This window comes from Pinus tabuliformis, chromosome 7 (genome assembly GCF_031772625.1).
Source record: "Pinus tabuliformis cultivar Carrire ecotype Pingquan chromosome 7, CPIR1, whole genome shotgun sequence".
NCBI classification, from domain to species: Eukaryota; Viridiplantae; Streptophyta; class Pinopsida; order Pinales; family Pinaceae; genus Pinus; species Pinus tabuliformis.
Window position 1 is genome coordinate 1,276,509,990 of NC_142293.1, and position 23,243 is coordinate 1,276,533,232.

At 34.3% G+C, this 23,243-nt stretch overlaps 1 pseudogene; it reads left to right on the forward strand.

The window, feature by feature from the left end:
• The first annotated feature begins 2,426 nt into the window (after positions 1–2,426).
• Positions 2,427–4,106, forward strand: LOC149252130 (cytochrome P450 750A1 pseudogene; annotated as a pseudogene).
• Positions 4,107–23,243: the final 19,137 nt, after the last annotated feature.

The following is a 23,243-nucleotide window of genomic DNA, read 5'->3' on the forward strand; positions in this document are numbered from 1 at the left end:
CATTTAATGTGATTCAAGCTTTTGGATTTATATGTTAGAGAGTAAACTCTCTTGTAGGATGGAGAAATGTTGAACGTTTTTCTTTTCCCTCATAAAATGTCATGAAATGGAGTTCCAAATGAGGATATTGCATGTTCAAATTCAATGATATGAATGTATTTTCAACAAATATAAGTGTGTTGCCTTATTCTTTTCAAGGTTGCTTTCCAGAATTGTTAAGTTTTGAAATTGTTTTTTCATTTAGATTTAAAATGAATTTGGTGTTAGCTTTTAAAAAATTAGAACTGTTCGTTTTTTTCCATGAAGAAAAAAGATTTAAGGTAATTAAAATCATTATTTGGGAACATTGAATGATGAAACCACCTTAAAAGAACATTTAAAATGATTTTGTTTATTTTTTTAAAATATATTTTCATATTGTCTCTAATAGTCGGAATTATGGACATATAGTCACTATAGAGACAATATGATTTTAATCTCAGCTATTGTCCCTTAAGAGACAAAAATGTAATTATCTCTAAAGAGACAAAATGGAAGCGTCTCTAGAGAGACAAACAAAATTGTCTCTAGAGAGACAAATAAAATTATCTCTCAAGAGACAAAAATTTGTGTGTCTTTACACACACAATAATAATGTGTTCAATATTGTCTTTATATAGAAGATTTTTTAAGACAATAATTTTGAGACACTGAATTAAAGATAATATTCAAGACAATACACAAGTTTCTTTTTGTCTCAAGTTAAGACATTGGCTCGAAAATTGTCTTAAAACCCCCCTACATGTAGTAGTGCTCTTGCGGACATTTAGATGGAAACATTTTCTATTAGGATTTGGATTTTTTTTTGTATAGTTGATGGATATTAGGATACCATAGGATTTGGAAATGTATACATAATGGGCTTGCAACGAACAGATTCAAATGCCACCAAACTCCACATCAAACGTTGTTATCAAGTTGTAAAGGGTTGAAATTCAGAACATCAAATTTTGCCTTTTATATGGGAATGTTTTAATCATTTTCGTTGTCATCATATTCATCATGATCATTAAAGAAATATTAAACATGACCACCATCGTCATTAGCAAGCTTATACTAATAAACATGTATTGCCATCATCCTTGTCCTCCTCCTCTTCCTAATGATGATGAGTCTTGTTCTAGACTTGAAACGTCGACAACGTAAAAGTGAAGACTGTGGAATATCCAAATTCAGAACCTCAAATACCACACCACCGAAATCATTTTCATTGTCATCGTCATCATCAAAGAAATATTGTCGTGATCATCACGACCATCAAAGCAATATTAAACATAACCATTGTCATCATTAACTAGCTTATACTAATATAAATATATTGTCATCATCATTATTGTCAACATCGACATCCAAAACCTTGTTTTAAGAAAATTGGATTATCCTCCTCCTACTCTTCCTCTTTTTACTAATATTGTCATCATTGTATTTTCCATCATCATTACCATGTCATGTTTTCAATCAATTGATTTCACATTAAATATTAAAAAATGACATCATCATTATTTTGACCCGGTCATTATGATCATTGTGGTTAACATCATCCATGATATCATCATGGACAACAACTTTATTATAATAATATATTTAAAAAAATATTCAATATTTTATCGATGGCAAAAGAATTTCTTTTAAATATGAATAAAAGTATTTTACGGTGTCATTTGGTCGTCGTCATCAACCCCATCAATTTAGAAATATCAACTATTTTATCATAAAGTGATCAGCAACTATTAAAATATATTAAATATTTTAAAAAGTTATCAAACAAACAACGTCCGTAAGGACGTTAGTCAAACAACTAAATTAATTTATGACCGTTTGCGCTCGTTTGTGCAAATCTTACGAGAAGCAATAAATTATTTGAGATTGGTCATTTTTATTATATTATATTTTATTATCTAAATTCTGGTTTTATTTTTATATCGTACGCGGATGAATGACGCATTCGATGTTCTGCTTTTATTTATTTTTATACCGTATGCGGATGAATGACACATTTGATGTTCTGTTTTTATTTTTATATCGTACACTGACGAAGGAGATATTCGATGTGCAGACTAAGAAATGCGATATTCGATGTGTAAATTAATAAAGGAGTGGTTTTCAGTTTTTTTTTTTAAATAAATTTAAATAACACGAATACAAATTTCATTTCAATTTTTTTCAGTCAAATTCCAACGCAGGAAAATCAAAAAAATCATACTAAAAACAACTCCATTATAAAATATATTTAAAAAAAAAACCTAAATTCCACACCGACCCACTGAACTACCCCTTCAACTGCGGTAGTTTTGTGAATTACATATTGACGGCTTTAAAGAGAAGAGAACTGCAACTTCCTTTCCAAACATAGAGCGAGTGCACTACTTACAAAGGGTGTGCCCGATATGGCTTTTCATAGTTTGCCTCTGTCTCTAGCTTTGCCTGTGCCTGCATTAACATTAACAGTAGGCATTCTTTGTATGTTCTCCTCTTTCATCTTCATACGGTTATTGCACAAGAGAAGGCTTAGTGCCACATTGCCACCAGGCCCCCGTGCATGGCCCATCATTGGAAATCTGCACCAATTGAAACTGCCTGCTCACCGTTATCTTAAAGCCCTTGCTGACAAATATGGTCCCATTTTGTTTATCCGCTTGGGCTCCGTCCCTGCAGTCGTAGTTTCTTCTTCAGCGGCAGCAAAACAGTTTCTCAAAACTCATGATTTGATCTTTGCCAGCCGACCACCAACCGCTGCTGGGAGATTACTGTTCGATTGTAAAGATGTGGGGTTCTCTCCGTACGGACATCACTGGAGGCAAATGAGAAAAATATGCGTATTAGAACTCCTGACTGCCAAAAGAATCGAGACCTTCAGGCACGTGCGAGAGGAAGAGGTGTCTGCCATGATCCAATCAATATGGGAGGAGAGTAAGAGCGGAATAGTGAGCGTGAATGTGAGCAAGGCCGTCACTACTGTCAACTCCAATATAATTTTGCGGATACTGGCGGGGAGGAAATTTAGTGACGATGATTTGGGTGGCGAATTCAAAGGGTTCAAGGATCTGATGGTAGAGATGACAGCTGCGGTTGGAGAGTTCAATATTGGAGACTTCATTCCGTATTTGGATTGGCTTGATTTGCAAGGTATCAATCAACGCCTCAAGAAGCTCCGTAAAACATTCGATGGATTCGTCGAGAGAATGATAAACGAGCATGTTAATCTCAATCATTTCAATTTCCAGAAAGGCGCAGACGCAGAGCCTCGCGTTCAAGACTTCGTGGATGTGCTGCTCCGAATGGCTGAGACGGACACCAATATCACACGGGAAACCATCGAGGCCCTTGTGATGGTACATATCTTGGGATTCTGCTTTTTTTATATTATTTGGCATCCTCATTCTTGAACTTCAGTCCATCATCATTTTGCATTGATTGGATTTGTATGTGTATGTGTGTAGAACATGTTCGGGGCTGGCCAGGAGACGACATCCACTACGTTTGAATGGGTAATTAGTGAGCTGCTCAGACATCCCAATGCAATGACGAGATTGCAGGAAGAAATTGAATCGGTCGTTGGCAAACATGGTAGGGTAAAGGAGTCGGATTTGGCAAGCATGAAATACCTCCACTGTGTGGTGAAAGAGACTCTCCGATTATACCCAGCCGCGCCGCTAGGTCTGCCTCACGAATCTGTAGAGGCTGTGACGGTAGGAGGATTCTACATACCGAAGAAAACAACAGTAATGGTAAATTTGTGGGCTATAGGAAGGGATCCCAATGTATGGGGGGAATATGCTTCCAAATTCAATCCGGAGCGATTCATGGAAAGCGGAAAATTCAGTTTGGCCGATCAATCAGACTTCAGCATGATACCGTTTGGGGCAGGAAGGAGAGGATGCCCAGGGGCTTCCATGGCTATTCCGACTATTGAACTTGCATTGGCTCAGTTGGTGCACACTTTCGATTGGAGAGTTGAAGGCGATCCCTCCCAGCTGGATATGAGGGAAGCGTACGGACTGACGATTGCAAGACAAGTTCCGCTGTGTGCTTATCCAACGTTGAGGAGGGCCAGCTTTCCACCCTAAACGGAACCGTAGGAGACAAAGGCACTGTTTCTCTTTATTTGCAATAGTTTTCCACGCACGATTTCACTTCCGTCTACAGGATTTGCTACATCTAATTACGTCTTGGTAGGAATAAATGCTTCGAAATTCTATATTTGTCCGTATTATTTCGAAGAATACTTTAGAATATACAAGTGCACAATCAGTTTACAATTTCTTATTGTGGTATGAGGTTCCACTTTTTTTATACCAGTATAAATTTATTCTATTATGGATTTAAGATGAGTTGAGATGAATCAAATTTTTCTGAGTATAAATATATTTAAACTGCAAAAAAAATAATGTATAGTTTTTCATTGTTGTTATATAAAGTATAAATAAAACTAGATAAAAATTTTAATCAAATAGACTTATTTTTTCATGATATTTTCATAATTATTTTCAAATGATATATATTATATATATAATTGATATTAAAATATTTTATATAACATGTACATCACATTTGTTAAATTAAAATGGTTTATTATTATTATTATTATATTTTTAAGTATATGTTAATATTAATTTATATTAAAAAAAATTATTGATAATTCACATTTCATATTTTTTTATATACAACTTTAAAATATTTTATTTTAACAATATCTACATAAATTAGTTAACATAGATTCTCAAATAACTTGTTGAAATATTTTTTAAAAGCATAAAGTTTAAACATCTTTTACTTCTAATTACTTTACCACATTCACTTTTTTATTATAATTCACACTATTTTTCTATTTAAAGTATAATTTACATTTATTTTAAAGAAGCATGTGTCACTCTATAGACTAAAAGACAAATTTACACATCCTCTGACACTGAGCTATAGAATAAGCCTCTGGGCGCAATAATAATAATATAACTTGTTTTATTATATTTATTAAATAAATATAAATGATGTTTTATTAATTCTCTACTATTTAAATTTTAAAAAATACAATTTAATATGAATATTATATTAATATATGTTTTTTATTTTCTATATAAAATAATATTTTATATTCTAAAATTTACAACTCTTCTTTTTTTTAAATATTTCTATTATTCCAAAAATAAATTTACTTAAATTTGGAAATACTTTTTAACATAAGAAGTCAACCCATCTTGTGGATCACTGGTTCGAAATGCCTAGAACAAAAAGTGATTTTCCGAAAAATTCTTATACATAATATAGATATATAATCCCGAAATTTAGATATCACTTCAAAACATCTTAATCACTAATTATGATGTGCTACAAGGTTACAAAGTTTTATGAATATATATATATATATATATATATATATATATATATTTTACGTATGTTTTAAAATTAATAAAATTAATATGCAAATTTTTATTAAAAGACATTTCCGTCATTCTCTAAGTATTATAGAATAACAATTTTGGATACAAGTGATAATAGACGCAATCAAACTTCCATCAAAATTTGCTATGCTATACAATAAATTTAGTTAAACATCGTAACAACAACTATTTGCGTTTACCCCAAATTGGATATCTTACGAAAAAGTCTCTGTATAACAACCACGGAAGCACGTCCTTGACACTTCACAATTATTTTTCACGACTTCAACATAATTAGAAATTCTAACGCAAACAATGTGACTGCGAAAACACAGATATCATGAATGGAAAGTTTATCGAATTCGTTTTCACTATTATCACAACACGACGAGCGTATAACAACCAAAACCATAATTAAGGCCAAACACGAAAATCAATACTGCTCAGACGCAATTGGCATCTTCTACGTATAATTTGGACAGAATGGAAAAAGAATATCTAAATTTAAATTTCAATAAAATAAAATAAGACATCCATTTTTATAAATTAAGTAATAAATCAGTGTTACTGTTATTTTTTTAAATTAAAATTAAAAAATCGATATTTCTATGAAAAAGTTCTCTCTATAACAACCACGGAAGCACGACACTTGAAATTAAAAGGCCAAACACCACGACAATTAACGTATATTTATAAAGGATCTCACATCTCTGCAAAGATGTATGACAATTATTTTTCACGACTTTAACATAATTACAAATTCTAACACAACACACTCCATGTGATTGCGAAAACACAGATATTCTGAAAATAGTCCCACTACATAGATTTCTTCAATCTACATATAATGCAATTTGAATGGACCAAAACAGACTCCGGATGAAGGAGTTATAGTAAAAAGAAATTGCCCAATGTCTTTTGAAAAGGAGGCGTTTTCTTATTAAATGGGACTTAAGAGAAATAAGGGCTCCTTAAATAATCACATTGGAAATGTTAAAGGGTGGAACAACGGCCTTAAGGAACCCCAATTGCGACATTCGACATATCGCATCGGCGGTAGGCTTCCATGCGATATCGGAACCCTGGGTATGCGACATGCAACTTGCGACGTAGAGGATCGACGATATATATTGGGTTGGCACAGTCCATTGGAAAGCTGTATAAACCCTCGGGCTATTGCGATAGCGATATGCAATGCACCGATATCAGTGATCAGCGATTGGTAGATCCCCAATATAAAGGTTCATTGACATATGCGAGACATGATTGCGATTAACGATCAAGTCACAGACCCGATGAGGTTTATGAACATGATTGAATAATATTTGAAATCTAGATTTGTGGATTTTTTATGTATTTACTGTGTATTGATGTTTTTGACCTCCCGCCTGTGCGATTGCGATTTACGATGACAGGACGGACCTGACGGGTTTATAGGTGCAATTGTATATATTTTGAGTTCTGGTTAGACGGATAATGATGCGTTTTGCTTGTGTATTCCATTATTTGGCTATTTTTGGGATTTCTGCATAGGAAGGCCAAACGACCGGGTTTCCTGTGCTCGCCGGTTCATTCCAATTGAAAATTGATTCTTTTGTGAAATAGTCAGGTTTCCAGGTGTTAGAGGACTATAACCAAATGGTTACAAATACATAGAGAGTAGAATTGACAAAAAAATTCGCTTGGAGGTAGAGTGAAACACGAAAGGCACAGAGAGGGAAGGCTTAGGCAGAGTAATGTGCAAAGCCAACTTGGAGAAGCTCAAAGAGCTTAGAGGTGCTTGAGTGCTAAGTGCCAGCTCATAGGAGTTCGCGCAGAGGCCGAGAGAAATATAGTTAGCAGGCATTTGGAGGCCAAGAGGGAGAGGCAGAGCTACGCTCAGAGGAAGCGTGGAGAAGCCCAATAGGCTTAGAAATGTTTGAATGCTGAGTATAAGCTGAGAGGAAGCAGTTTGTGGAGTCGCGGTGAATCAGAAGCAGAAGCGCAGAAGGCAGATCCAGAGCACTTAGCGGAGCGAAGCACCCAGAGGTTGGAGGTAGGGCCTAAAAGATTCAGTGAAGTATTAGACAACAAGAGATCAAAGGATCAAGTTGTTGTTGGTCTGTTGTGTAGGAGACAGCAGAAGGATTTCCAGAGACAACATAGAATTCTGAGGGAGTCAGAGAAGCCAGAAGCTCAAGAAGCTTAGAGCACTAACTAAAGGAGTCAAGTCGAGAGAAGCCTAGACCTGTCTATAGAACAAGGACAACCAGGGGTAAGATGGAATTCTAAGCCCATAGCTTCATTTGTAAACCCATGGATTTGAGTGTAAAACTTGTAAAAGAATTTATCCATAATCCCAAAGAGCCTAATCGAGTTGATTAGAGCTCAAGAAGACGTAGCCCAAGTTATCAGGGTGAACTCCATATTATATTGTTGTCTTTTGTGATTGCTTATTGCTGCATTGCATTTAATGTTATATGTTTAAATATTATCTTAAGCAAATAAACTTAAGGCATTTGGATAGTTAAAGGCAAACTAAAAGCATACACGTATTTCAAGTTCTTTTAATTCCACAAATTATCAATCATAAGCAAGATCTTCGAAATTGTTTAAGCTTTGTAGTGGGAGAGGTTCTTGTAAGCTAACAAGAAGACTTTAGGTCCCCATTTCAGATCAGGAGGTATCAGAGATGGTTATATTAGAGCAAGTTATACTAGAGTAGGTTGTATCATGAAGTAGGTGGTATCATGAAGTAGGTTGTATTGTGAAGCAGATTGTATCATGATGCAGGTGATATCAGATTGGGATGCTTGATTGATAGAGCAATCTATATGCTTGTTTGACTTGAAAGGTGCTGAAACAGTAGAAAGAATTTAGCTTTTTGATTGTTTGTAAACTGACTGTTGTGTGAGTTTGCAGAGGTGAAAGCTATTGATAGCTAAGTCTAGGAGACGACAAGAAGGAGTAAGGGCTGAAGGCATTCTTCTTATCCCAAAGTACCTCAAAACAATCCTTGGAGAACACGAGTTTTGTTGCAAAAGGTTGCTTGAATAAGCTCCTTGTTAGTATTGTTTGAATTTATTTTGTTTATTTTGATAATGAAAACTTCTACAAGTGAGTCCTCAAATTATTCGTTCATCATAAGATTCTTTGATGAAGGCTTGAATCAAGACTTGTTCATCATGATGGATATGGTGAGAGAAATGTATGAGGATGGAAGGAAGAGCATCATACTTTGAGAGCAGTTGAATTCCATGAAGGAAGAGAACTAGTTTCTTTCTGACAAATTGCAAGACATGGAGAGACAACTTCATATTGCAAATATGAACCTGGATAGGATGCATGAGTTGGAGATACAGCTCCTTGTCGCCAAAGAAGCCTTAGTCAAGTATCAGCTTGAAGAAGTGGTAAACAATTCTAGCTTTTCCTCAAATTCCTCTAAAAATGTTTATGCTGGTTCTTTTGAAAAACATAGCAGAGGCATAGGGCCCAAGTTAATGTCCAAGATGGGCTATGAAGGAAAAGGCTTGTCCAAACATGCACAGGGTATTGTTGAGCCAATAATAGTTGAGGAAAGGCCTAAGTATTTGGGTCTTGTCTATGGACAAGCTTATGGAGAAAGTTCCAAAGCTTCCAAGAAGACAATTGAAATAGTTCCAAGAAGCGGTTTCATTTCAGGTCTTCAACCTCAAAAGTGTGAAGATTTTATTCTAGGGGAATGCAATAGTGTGAAGCATACTTTGCAGAAAGAAGGTGTATATCAGTATACACTTGAACCAGAGAGTTGTGGAAACTCTAACATCATTGAAGAGATTGATGGTGTTCCAAAGGGAGCCACTTCTTCATTCGATTCACCCCCTCATGAAGGCAATAAAGGTGAAAGAGAAAGGTATAATTCTGGTTTTAACCATATTCCTTTTGATTATGTTCAACATGGTAAATTTCCATATAAGTATGGGAAAAGAATTGCATGTTCCTTTTGTGGTTTGGATAACCATAATGTTTCTAGATGTTGGAAGAGAATGGCTACATATAGGAAACTTTTGAAGTAAAGGAAGAAAAAGGCCAAAGGTCCACTTGACAAGGCAAATCATGCTGTCAAGAAGATGCACATGTGTTGCACTTACTTCCATAATCAAGGACATATTGCTGCAAAATTTTGGACTCTAAATCAAACAATGCTTCCACAAAAATTGAACAGGGTGGAAAGAGAGAATGGTAGGAATGGAAAGAAAGATTCCATGAATGATGTGTTTCAAGATGATTCACATGTTGATATTGATGTGCAGACAAAGGAAGGACCTTTGAAATGGATTATTAAGAAATGGTTAGAGTTCTTATCCAATTAAGGTTGTATGTGTTTTGAAAATGCATCAAATCAATAGAATGCATTTCTTTGTTAATGGGAATGCAAGTTGCAGGGTTTTACCAAGAAGGTGAATGCAAAAGTTGAGTAGGAGACCCACTTTATTGTTGCAACATTATATTCATTTCAGCTTCAAAAATACAATGTACTTAAACAAATGTTGAAAGATGAAAGGCATGCATAAGCATGATATGCATGAACACATGGATGTTGATGATTTCCTTGTATATGAACATGTATGTGTCATTAACTTGAAGGGTTGATTGCTTGGTTTTCAAACATGTTGGGTGTGGAGCTTGATTATCTTCTATATTCAAAGGTTTCAGCCGGACTTATACCCCAGGAAGACTGTACACCCCTCCATGTAGGGGGGTGCAGGGGGGGACTTGTTCCCCCCGCGGGGGTCTATGGGGATAAATCCCCCTCGACTAGGGGGTTTGGACGCCAGCGATCCCTTGGCGGGGGTTCGGGGGCAGCACCCCGGAAGCTAAAAATAGATGTAAAATTACCTTGTAAAAATCTAGTAATTTCTAGTCAATCTGGGCCGTTCATTAGGCGGATGATGTGATGGTAGAAGTTAGGTTTAATTTAGGGTTTTTTGCCCTATAAGGCAACCCCTCACTATATATGAGGGAATTGTATTACATCTATATATATCTGTATTCTGAGTGAGGAAGAGAAAGGAGATTGAGAGCAAAGAGGGTGTTACAGCGGATTTGTTGTAGGTTGTATCTCTTCAATTTACTGGATAATATAGAAGGAAGGACTAGTTGTTTCTCCGTGGACACAGCCCAAACTGGGTGAACCACGTATATCTGTGTCTTTCTTGTTTTATGCCTTTTCTTTGTTTACATTTCTGCAATATTTTATGTGTTCCATTTCTCCGTAATATATAATTTTCTAACAAAACATGCATGTAATGTAATATTAACTTGGGAAAATTTGATTTGGTCTCCAAGATGGCGATAATGATGAAGTGTTTCATCTTTGAAAAAGAATCCTACAGTTCTTTTTCTACATGCTTGACTTGAAGGTTGAATTGTTTAAAGACATGTTTTGTTGGCTTGTTATCTAATCAATCATTTGTATGTAGATGTAAGACATGGAGGTAATTCACAAGATGTGAAAATCTGTTTCTCTTCTTGAAGCAAGAGTTTAGGCAATCCAGTTGTTTTCTGTAATTTTGTTGTTGTTGATAGTATGTCAAACAGGTACAAATGTAAATTTTTGTGAAGAAGATGTAACTTCACATTTGTTTGAGCCACCTTGGACCAATGATCAAGGAAGAAAGCTTTAAACTACCTACTGTAACCTTCTCAACAAGGATTTCTGCATAAAATCATGGAGGAAGATAGTTCTTAACCGAAGGACAATCACATCCAGGAAGGAAGGTGTTGACTATCTTCGAGTTTTGGTTCAAAGGCACTATGCAAGGCAAGTTTATGGAGGCTAAAAGAAGAGGGTGATGTTACTCTCATCTACTATTCAGATCAGTATATTAGTCTTTTGTGGTTGAAAATATTTCCAATGGGGAGGCATGATCAGAAAATGATCAAAGATGAATTTTTACTCCAAAATGAAATTCAAAGGATGCTTCTGAAAATAGTCCCATTGCATAGATCTATTCAATTTGAATATAATGCAATTTGAATGGACCAAAACAGACTCTGGATAAAGGAGTTATTGAAAAAAGAAATTGCCCATTGTCCTTTGAAAAGGAGGCATTTTCTTATTAAATGGGACTTAAGAGAAATAAGGGTTGCTTAAAGAATCACATCGGAAATGTTAAAGGGCAAAACAATGGGCCTTTTTGAACCCCGATTGCAACCTCTGACATATCACATCAGCGGTAGGCTTCCATGCGATATCGGAACCCTGGCCATGCAACATGCGACTTGTGACACAGAGGATCAACGATATATATCGGGTTGGCACAGTCCATTGGAAAGTTGTATAGACCCCCAAGTCATTGCAATAGCGATATCCGATTCACTGATATTAGCGATCGGTGATTGGCGATTGGTGGATGCCCAATATAAAGGGCCATTGACATATGCGAGACACGATTGCAATTAGCGATCAAGGAGCGACCCGATGAGGCTTATGAATGTGATTGAATAATATTTGAAATCCAGATTTGTGGATTTTATATGTATATCTCGTGTATTGATGTTTTTGACCTCCCGCCTATGCGATTGCAATTTGTGATGACAGGACAGACCCGATGGGTTTATAGGTGTGATTGTATATATTTTGAGTTCTCGTTAAATGGTTCATTATGCATTTTTCCTGTGTATTCTGTTATTTAGCTATTTTCAGGATTTCTGCACAGGAAGGCCAAACAATCGGGTTTCCTTTGCCCGCTGGTTCATTCCAATTGAAAACTGATTCTTTTGTGAGACAGTCGGGTTTCCAGGCATTAGAGGACTATAACCAAATGGTTACAAATACACAGAGAACAGAATTGACAAAAAAATTCACTTGGAGGTCAAGCGAAACATGAAAGGCACAAAGAGGGAAGGCACAGGCAGAGTAATGCGAAGAGGCATCTCGGAGAAGCTCAGAGAGCTTACGGGCGCTTGAGTGTTCAGAGAGATTACAGGTGCTTGAGTGTTGAGTGCCAACTTAGAGGAGTTTGCGCAGAGGCCAAGAGAAAGACAGTTAACATCCATTTGGAGAGCGAGAGTGAGAGGCAGAGCTATGCTCAGAGGAAGCACGGAGAAGCCCAAGAAGCTCAGAAATGCTTGAATGTTGAGTATAAGCTCAGAGGAAGCAGTTTGGGGAGTTGGGGTGACTCAGAAGAAGAAGCACAGAAGGCAGAGCCAGAGCACTTAATAGAGAGAAGACACGAGAGGTTGAAGGCAGCACCTAAAAGCTTCAGTGAAGTATCAGACAGCAAGAGATCAAAGGATCAAGATGTTGCTGGTTTGTTGTGCAGAAGACAACATAAGGATTTTCAGAGACAAAACATAATTCTGAGGGAGTAAAAGAAGCTAGAAGCTCAAGAAGCTTAGAGCACTGACTGAAGGAGTCAAGTCCATAGAAGCCTAGTTCTGTCTGTAGAACAAGGGTAGCTAGGGGTAAGATGGCATTCTAAGCCCATAGGTTCAGTTGTAAACCCATTGAGTTGAGTGCAAAACTTGTAAAAGAATTTAGCCATAATCCCAAAGAGCATAATCGAGTTGATTATAGCTCGAAGAGATGTAGCCCAAGTTATCAGGGTGAACTCAATATTATATTGTTGTCTTTTGTGATTGCTTATTGCTGAATTGCATTTACTATTATATGTTTAACTATCAATTTAAGAAAATATACTTAAGGCAATTGGTTAGTTAAAAGCAAACTAAAAGCGTACACCTATTTCAAGTTCTTTTAATTCCGCAAATTATCAATCATAAGCAAGATCTTGGAAATTGTTTAAGATTTGGAGTGGGAGAGGTTCTTGTAAGCTGACAAGAAGCCTTTAGGTCCCCATTTCAGATCAATTACAAGGGTTTTGTGAGACATGCATGTGAAAGCATGAATGTTCAATAAAAGAAACTTTGTAAAATGCTCAATTAGTTGTAGCAAGAAGCCATAAATTTATTGTAGCAATAAGACTTCAATTTCTTGTAGTCAAATGTTATCTTGTCTGTTTGGTAATGGGCTACTAAAAATATGCCACATCCATGGGCTATTAAGGTCACCAGCATTTTTACTTGGGTTGTTGAGGTAGCGAGGACTTCCATCTGATCTCAATTATTGTGGAAACATGTCTTTACCAGTACGGATTAATCCTAGGTTTGAGTGTTGATCTCTTTACCGAAAATCATTTGTTAAGAGTTAAACATCTTAAGGAGAGCATGGTGTAACATTGGGTTCATAATGGTTATAGGCCTGAGCTTCCCAACAACATATATTACCACTTTCCAACTGTTACTATGGATTTCCATAAGTTTGACACCAACTCCAATTACTGCCCATGAAACCTTAGGTGCCTCATAATGCTTGTGTGAATAGAAACTTCATCCATGGTGTGAAACTTCTTTCTCCCAACTATTTCTTAGAAGCGAACTGGGCCTCTAGTTTAATTTTGAAGAAATATGTGACTTTCTATACATTGATGACATGTAGGCTACTGTGTCTTTTTTCAAGTGTTTCAAGAAATATAGCTAAAGAAGGCGCACTACAAACATGACTAACTTGATATAATAAAGAGAGAGAAATGAGTAAAATATTAAAATATATATCAACACAAAGCCTACTAAGTCTATTATAGTGCTTTGGAATAAGAGTTAAACTATCTTATTTTAAAAACAAAATTGCACATATGAAAACCACCTCAATAAGATGCAAAGGGTTGCATCTTGTAGTAGGTGAACCCAACTCAAACTTTGTCTCTAACATTAACTGCATCCTTTTGTGGTAACCCAAATCCATGGACCATCTACCATACTTCTCATGTTGTATGGAGAAGTTATTTCCATTCAAAGTTACAGTTTTAAATTCATCCCAATTTTTTCATATCCCTCAAAATGAAGCGGACAATAATTGAGAGGAAGAATCTGTGTAAGGATTAGAAAAGAGGATGATCACTAGGGGTATAAACAAGTCAAAATAATCTAAATAGGTTATTGGCTTATTTTAGTTTTTACATAAGCCAACCTTACTTTTGTGGCGAGATGGAAACCTAATTAAGAAAGGTCATTTCTCATAATTGTAATTTGTTGTTCTCTTTTAGTTTATTGTAAAATATCCTTTTTTGCATAGAAATAATTGTTATTGTTTTATATTGAGGCTAAATCCTAGCTCACTTAATGTTACTTCTTATTGTGCTAAATGTTATTTTCAATATTTTAATATAAAATCTCACACATAGCTAAAAGAAGTGAAGAAAAAGGATGTTTAGAGTCTAGAAAAACATTCTAAAAGGAATTGAATAGACTTATGTACATAATGGTAGATCAAATAGGCTGAATGTTTGACATATTAGTTTGAATTTAATATGGAAAGTTCAATCTCAAAATAAAACCAATTCATAAAATAAAACCTAATGATCTGTTCTAGTTCCATCTAAAGAAGCTTCTATGTGACATTGCAGTCTTTCCAATCTTATTTTTTCTAAAAACAAAATGCATGCCAACTCAATTCAAATATGTTCTAGCAATGAAAACTATCTAAAATGCAATTTAGGTAGAAGCATAGAGTGTTGTGACAAGATTCATGTACAACCTAACACTTGACATAATTTTGGATGGTAAAGAAGAGGCCATGAGAAATGGAGTCTCAAGTTGTGGTGATATCTCATCCTCTCATTTTTATAATTCTTGGGCTCCCTCTAGCTTCTTTCTGTTGCTTAGCCTCAACATTCTTTTTCTATGGACATTAGTTGGAATAAATGTATATTATAGACTCTGGATCTACACTCTTTCCTATATTTATTTTCTTAGTCTTCAACTTTGTTATTACCATATGTTTTCCACCTTCTGCTAAGGCTTGCATTGGGGTGATATTTGATATTTATGGTACTTATTTTATATAGAACTTGGGAGTGTTGAGTAGAAAGTGATTCACATCTCTTCATAATCTTCCACCAAGTAATTGTTTGAACATTATCTACCTTCTAATGTATCTCAACCTCCAAGCAGAATATCTAAAATACCAACATTGCATTACTAGTAGTTTATTATGTTTTCCATCATCTTTATAAAAACCTTATGGACTTGCTCATAATGTGTGCCAGTGATGTTTCCACCTACCTATTGTTATCCTATTTTATTCCCAATTTTTTGAATTATTTTACCTGTAGATGTCAAACATCTCTAATATGAGGCATATTCAATCCAAGAAAGGTTTATCCCACCAAACCTTATCAAAAGTTGTTATTTACAAATTTCCAATTTGAAAGTCATGAATATAGGCTATGAACCATCAAATTCCTAACCTCACAATATCAAATTAAATTCAACCATCCAAATTCCATTCCTCATGATCCCAATAATGTTCTTGTTACCACATCATGATATAATTATTCATATTCTCTACAACTAATTTTCTACATCCATTTCCTAAAGATGAAAAAGTAATTTCACTATTGCTAAAATGCATCCGATATTGAATATTATTTATCAACCTAGTGGCTTTAACTCAACATTTTATGTGCACTTTGGCATTACCATTAGCGTTGGTGGATACCTTGCCATGTTGTTAGACTAAGTGGGCACTTGGCTGACACTTGATCACTTGTGAGTCCTCAAAAATCTACTAATGGAAACCCTTGAGTTTTTAGTATTGTCTCGAGTCCTACCTATACTTTTCACACCATATCTCTTTGATACATATTTCCCACCTATAACGCATGAGGAAAAGTTCTTATGTCTCTAGCTATTTATGCCATTTCTCCTTTTCCTACTCAGCTAGTGTAACAAAAAAGTCTTCGTCCAAGAGTCAAGTGTCTTCTTCTAGTAACAAGAAATCATCCACCAAATCTTTAGTGTCCTCTTACCATAACATGATGTCAAGAATTGTGTTATCTAATATTATTAAAACTTAGAGGGGCCTAATATACTTCTTGAAATAGATTGCTCAAAAACTATTATTGACACTTAAAGGGGCCTCATATACTTCCTGCAATTGATTAGTAAAGAACTATGATTGACACTTAGAGGGGCCTCATATACTTCTTGCAATAAATTAGTCAAGAATGTGGTAGTGTCTACCTTTACATATCCTTTGTCGAAATTTCTTGTTGTGTATTGACCTCTAATTTTAGCTTCCAGTTAGTATTTCATAGGCACTTGGTGGTTCCTGTTAATTTTTTGTCGATGCTTGGTCAATTTCTTGTGGGTACTTGATTCACAATGGACACTTGGAAGGTTCTCATTTTTTAACAGATTTTTTATGGAAACTTCCTGAATTTGTAATGGTCTGTTCTATCTTACCTATACATTTTACATTATTTTTATTTTTTTTTGTGCAACCTTACCCACCATAAGTCATCATGCGTGAAATTATTATGTCTTTTCCTATTTAAATTGTCCCTCCCCTAGGTGATCCCCGAATGCATTATTGGAAAATTCTTCCACTAACTCTTTTATATCCTCTTTCAAAAACATTACATGGTGCACAATATCCATGAAATTCTTAACACTAAGACTAATTTCCTATTTTTCTTACAACTAGCTAAATCAATATCATCTCAGTGTCAATTTTTATCTTCTATCACAATTTATACTTGTGTGTTAGGATCCTATGCCCTTTTCAACAGGTGTCAATTTCTTGCTCCATCACTAAGTTCTACCTTAATGTTATATATACCTATTGAGGTAATTGTCATAGTAATAACCATATCTTCAACAATGTTGAGCTCAACCCATTTCTCACAAGTGGCATTGTGAAAGAATTCCCTTACTTTCATATAAATGTTCTCTTCCTTCAATTTTGCAAGGCATAGAAAATATATCATCTTAAAAATACTAGATATGAAGTGTTGCGCATAAAAATTACCAAAAAACTTGAAATTATATGACTCAACCTACTAAAAAGACATCCTAAAAAAATCATGTTGGTATATGGGTTGTCTACTATTAATACAAGTTCTTTCAAATTTTCCAATTGAGTGGCAAAAATCTTGTTGGATTGTTTCAAGTAGGAAGTTTATACTAGTTTTCCCATCTAAAAAACTTTGTTAGTTTTTTCATGTTTACATCTTGGAGCTTTATTCTTGTAACTGAAGGTATAAGGCCTCTATGGACAACTTTGAGATTTATTTGGAATATTACTTTTTGCAACCTGTAATGGTTATTGGAAAGAACCTCTTTCCCACCCAAGGAGACATAGGCTACTATGGGGCTATCAATCACATATTGATACTAAATCTTTGGAATATTTGGTTGGCACAAATCTTGTTGGATTGTTTCAAGTAGGAAGTTTATACTAGTTTTCCCATCTAAAAAATTGTGTTAGCTTTTTCATATCTACATCTTGGAGCTTTATTCTTCTAACTGAAGCTATAAGGCCTCTATTGACAACTTTGAGATTTATTTGGAATATTACTTTTTGCAACCTGTAATGGTTATTGGAAAGAACCTCTTTCCCACCCAAGGAGACATAGGTGACTATGGGGCTATCAATCACATATTGATACTAAATCTTTGGAATATTTAAGTTATTTTGACTTGTACTTAAATTTCCAAGCATATATGTTCTGAAGGAAATTTTCATACTAATTGCCACACTCTTTGTTGAATTTTATAGCAGAAATATGTTTGCATAATGTAGAATTTGTACTTGTAAAGATAAAATATAAAGTATATTTGTGATGAAAGAGAAAAATTACATTTAGCATGTTCTTCATGCTTGTGATAAAAGAGAATTTATTTATTGATTTTCCAAAAGAATAATTTTTATAAGACATGTTACAAAGAAGAAAATCAAGTGGGTACATTTGGTCAGATGCCATGGAAGGGGGTTTAAATGACAGTTTTAGAAATAATTCCAAGATGTCATTAGTTTGGTATATATGACATTTTTGGTAGGTATGTCGATATAGCATGAAAAATTGATGTTATGAAATATAACTGGTAAGGATGTACTTATTCTTATTTTTTGGACTCACAAAGGAGAGGCAAGGCCAAGATGCAACCAATCAATCATTATGTTAGTAGGAGGGCTACTTCATTTGGACCCTAAAGATCATGGCATACTAGGGCATGTTACCCGCCCAGATGTATCGGTAACCATAGAAGAATTATTTTCTTCCATGATGCAATTTGCCAATGAATGGTCATGCATTATTTGCCAATGAATGGTTATTATAAAATTTTCCTCTCTTATCTCATTCTGAGTCCCTCAATCTTGATTAAGAATTACACTTCTAACCAACTTTCATATTCTCCGCTAGCTCATAGATATTCATTGTGTAGATTCAAATACGTCTATAACAATTTCCCTTCCTGGGATATTGTTCAAGGCTCACTTCATCACATCATTCATCACTTTTATAGGTTAGACACTTTGTGGTTGATTCCATGTTGAGTGGGTATCGAAATTCTCATCCTTTGTTTCTTTAAAACGAGATATGTTATGTTCAATTCACAGGTATCCTAGGTACACTTGCTTGTAACTTCTTGTGCAAATATTTTATACATAGTTTTTTTCTATCAATTTTATTCTGTATAAAATTTAAATCAAGACTTTGATATACATAGTGTGGTGATTCTCGATGTTCACTATATAAATAATAGGTTTAAAGGAACTCTACTCCTTTTTGCAAGATCTCATTAGTGGTCAATTTATGAATCATTGTAATTACTTTAATAGACTTGCTTTCTAGTTCTATGCTAAACCTTTTAGTAATGTATTTAATAATGCACCCTTGCACTTGAGGATCTTCCATATTACTTATATATTGAAACTTTCAACATTTTCTCACATTTTATGTATCGTTGTTTCACTCTATTGAGATCTGATATTATAATTCTAGGAACTTGGTTGTAGTAATCCCCAATATCTCAATTAAGATAGTCTAGATTTCTGTCATATCCTTAAGGTCCTAAGCCTTTTTTTTAAAACTAAACAATGGTTGATCATTCCAAAATATGTCACTGTATTGTCTAAATACCTGTCTTAGAGTTTCTAGTTCCTTCTAGGCACTAGTAATAATCTTTACCAAGTCATATTCTAAATGAGCTTGCGTGTACATACTAATTAATTTATATATTTTTAAATGTTGATTTAGACCTGATGAAAAGAGAACCTCATTTTTCTCGAGTGTAGTGAATTGCAAAAGTGTTGTTTCATTTGAGGTATCTTCAAAGATGAGTTTATGGTAAAGAATGGGAAAAGATATGGAGTTAGATGTTGAGTGCAATATATTTTCCTGGGAATGTCTTGGATCTTTGCATCATACTGAACATATAAGTAGTGTTGTATACTCTAAGGATGAGATGAATAAACTTATGGAGATATATAAATCTTATAATTTTCTTTTGATTTCCTAGTAAATAAAGTTTAGAGAGAAACTGAAAATCTTGTTGTCAATTTTGTTATACAAGTAGACAATGCACAAGACATAGTGATACCATGGTTGGTAGAAAATTGAAACAACATACATGATTGAAAATATATCCTATGCTTGATAGGATGTCCTTATTTATTATTTGTTCAAGAATTTTTCATTTGGTTCAAATGATGATTCTCTTTTGCATGCATATAGATATTTGTATCCTCCTTCCAACTAGAAATGTCTGTGAATATTTGAAACTAACAAGATACTCTTATGAAACGAATTTATCTTGTTTTACCATGGAGATCAAGCCAACTTGTGCATAACCCATTCCTGCAACTTCCTCAACTCGATAGCCCAAAAATTCCCTACAATGTTAACTCCTCCAGTTCTGTTTGGAATAGGGTCTGTTTTAATTCATTGAAGTGCTAGAGAATTAGTTAATTGAATGATAAATGTCCAAAGAAGCTCCTATTACTGATGGCTTCCATGAATCCCAGGTTCCACCTTTCCAATTTGCCATGAGTTAAAAACTTTAGTTGTATTTCAATGTCTTATGTGCCAAAGAGGTTTTATTTCTAGAGAATTCGGATGTAAGTTTGTATTCTTAATATGGTTGATTTCATATTATTTATTCTACTTTCCCATTTTCAAATTTTCTTGTAGTTTTGTAGCTCCGTACAACTTCAGCTATACATATGATTATGTAATATCATCTCCAAAGAGTTTTGTAGATAGGTGAGAGAGCATAACATTTAAAGTGCATGAATGTGCATAAGTCGGTGCCATTCTCTATCTATATTGTATTATCTAGGTCAATAATATTTATTATTTAGACTATTTTCATTAATAGGAGATTTCAATTTTTTTTTTATGGCTTGATATTGTTATCTTTTAATTTCTAACACTATTCATAGAAAGAATCACTGGAGTTCGATTACTATTTTATTCATCAAAGCATGGCTTTTGAAGTTTTGTCTTCTTTTGGATGAAATTGTAGTGCATTCAGATCTATTGAGAATTGCTTTTCTCAAAGAAATCTTGGCTTCTAAACTTTTCGAGTACCACTTCTGGGTAATTACTGTGGTAAGGAGCATCTCTAGTTCAAAATAGTCATGAACCTCTTTCCAAAATGTTTCCATCACTTCAACATCATTGAGCTCATTGGATAAGTTGAACTAATTGGGCAAGCACTCATTCAACTCTAAATTATTTAGAAAATTGTTAACTTTCTTAAATTTTTTAGACAAAGCTATGTTCAGCGGAAATCACTTATGTTTATAGATTCCTGATTTGGATATACATTATTATCACAGCATGTAACCAGGTATCACCTCTCTATGGCCCAATCTTAATGTCATAAGCTCTCTAATGCATTTTTGTGATATTCTATGAATTATACAGAAATTGATTGTGGCAACCAACTTAGACCCATGTTTTGGCCTGCATTTGTTCATGTTCTAACTCTAAATCTAATGGCCAATATGGATCTGCATCACATAACTATCTATGTGATAAAATTTAAAAGGGATAGGGTGGATATGCTATTATGGGAATACTTTTATGTCAGGGAAGCATTGCAAAGAACTTAGAAGCGATACTATATCTTTGAACATGTCTTAAAAAATTAATTTTCTTATATGTTTTAGTTGTGGGTTCAATTTCCATTCATCCATACCATATCCAAAGATAGTCAGAAATAAGGATAACATGTAACTCTAAGGGGTTGTAAATATCTTCATGTTATTGTTATAGAGAATCATAAGAATTTAGAGTTAGTTGGGGTGCCACACAATGTGAGATTTAGTCTTTGGCACTCAATTTCTAAACTTCTCTCTTTGATTACCTATCACTTTTGATCTTCTCTGGCTTTTAAAAAAAGACTAAATACAAGTTGATCATGCTAAAATATGCCTTGTCTATTGTCCAAATACCTTTCTTAGAGTTTTTGGTTCCTTCTAGGCACTAGAAATCACACTTTCCAACTCATACCCTAAACGAGCTCGCTTGTACATACTAATTAATTATATAATGGTCGAATGTTGATTTAGATGTGATGAAAAGAGAACCTTATTTTTCTCGAGTGCACGAAATTGTGAAAGTGTTGTGTGATTTGAGGTATCTACAGAGATGAACTTATAGGAAAGAATAGAAAAATATATGGAATTAGATGTTGGGTGTAATATGTTTTCTTGGGAATATCTTGCATCTCTGCAATGTACTAAATCTTCTTATTTACTTTTGATTGCCTAGTAAATATTGCATTTTGTTGTTTTGGTTTGATATTGTTATCTTCTAAGTTCTAACACTATTCATAGAAAGAATTAGTTGATTTCGATTATTCTTTTATTTGTCAAAGCTTGGCTTTTGAAGTTTTGTCTTCTCTTGGAAGAAATTGTAGTGCATTGAGATCTATTCAGCATTGATTTTCTTAATCAAATCTTGGCTTCTGAACTTGTCGAGTAACTTTAGGACCACTTTTGGGTAATTACTTTGGTAAGGAGAATCTCTAGTTCAAAATAGTCATGAACCTGTTTCCAAAATGTTTCCATCACTTCAACATCATTGAGCACATTGGATAAGTTAAACTGATTGGGTAAGCACTCATTATAAACTCTAAATTATTTAGAAAATTGATAACTTTCTTAATTTTTTAGACGAAGTTATGTTCGACGGAAATCAATTATGTTTATAGAAACTTGAGTTGGATATACATTGTTACCATAACATGCGACCAGGTATCACCTCTCTATGGTCCAATCCTAATGTCATAAGCTTCCCTATGCATGTTTTTAATATTCTATGAATTATACAGAAATTGGTTGTGGCAACCAACTTAGACCCATGTTTTGGCTTGCATTTGTTCGTGTTCGAACTCTAAATCCAATGGCCAACATGGAATTTCATCACATAACTATCTATGTGGTAAAATTTAAAAGAGATAACGTGGATATGCTATTATTGGAATACTTTTATGTCAAGGAAGCATTGCGAAGAACTTAGAAATGATACTGTATCTTTGAACATGTCTTAAAAAATTAAGTTTCTTATATGTTTCAGTTGTGGGTTCAATTTTTATTCATCCATACCATATCCAAAGATACAACTTTTTATTATCAAGGAAACTAATTCCAATTATACATGGGTATTGAAATTGTGGAGCTAATCACTAGATATAAATTAAATTTTCCACCATCTAATGTGATTCAAGCTTTTGGATTTATATGTCAGAGAGTAAACTCTCTTGTAGGGTGGAGAAATCTTGAACATTTTTCTTTTTCCTCATAATATGTCATGAAATGAAGTTCCAACTCAAGATCTTGCATCTTCAATTCAATTTCATGAATGTATTTTCAGTAAATATAATTGTGTTTCCTTATTATTTCAAGGTTGCTTTCGAGAATTGTTAAGTTTTGGAAATTGTTTTTTCATGTAGGTTTAAAATGACTTTGGTGTTAGCTTAAAAAAAATGGAATTTGATTTTTTTTTCCAT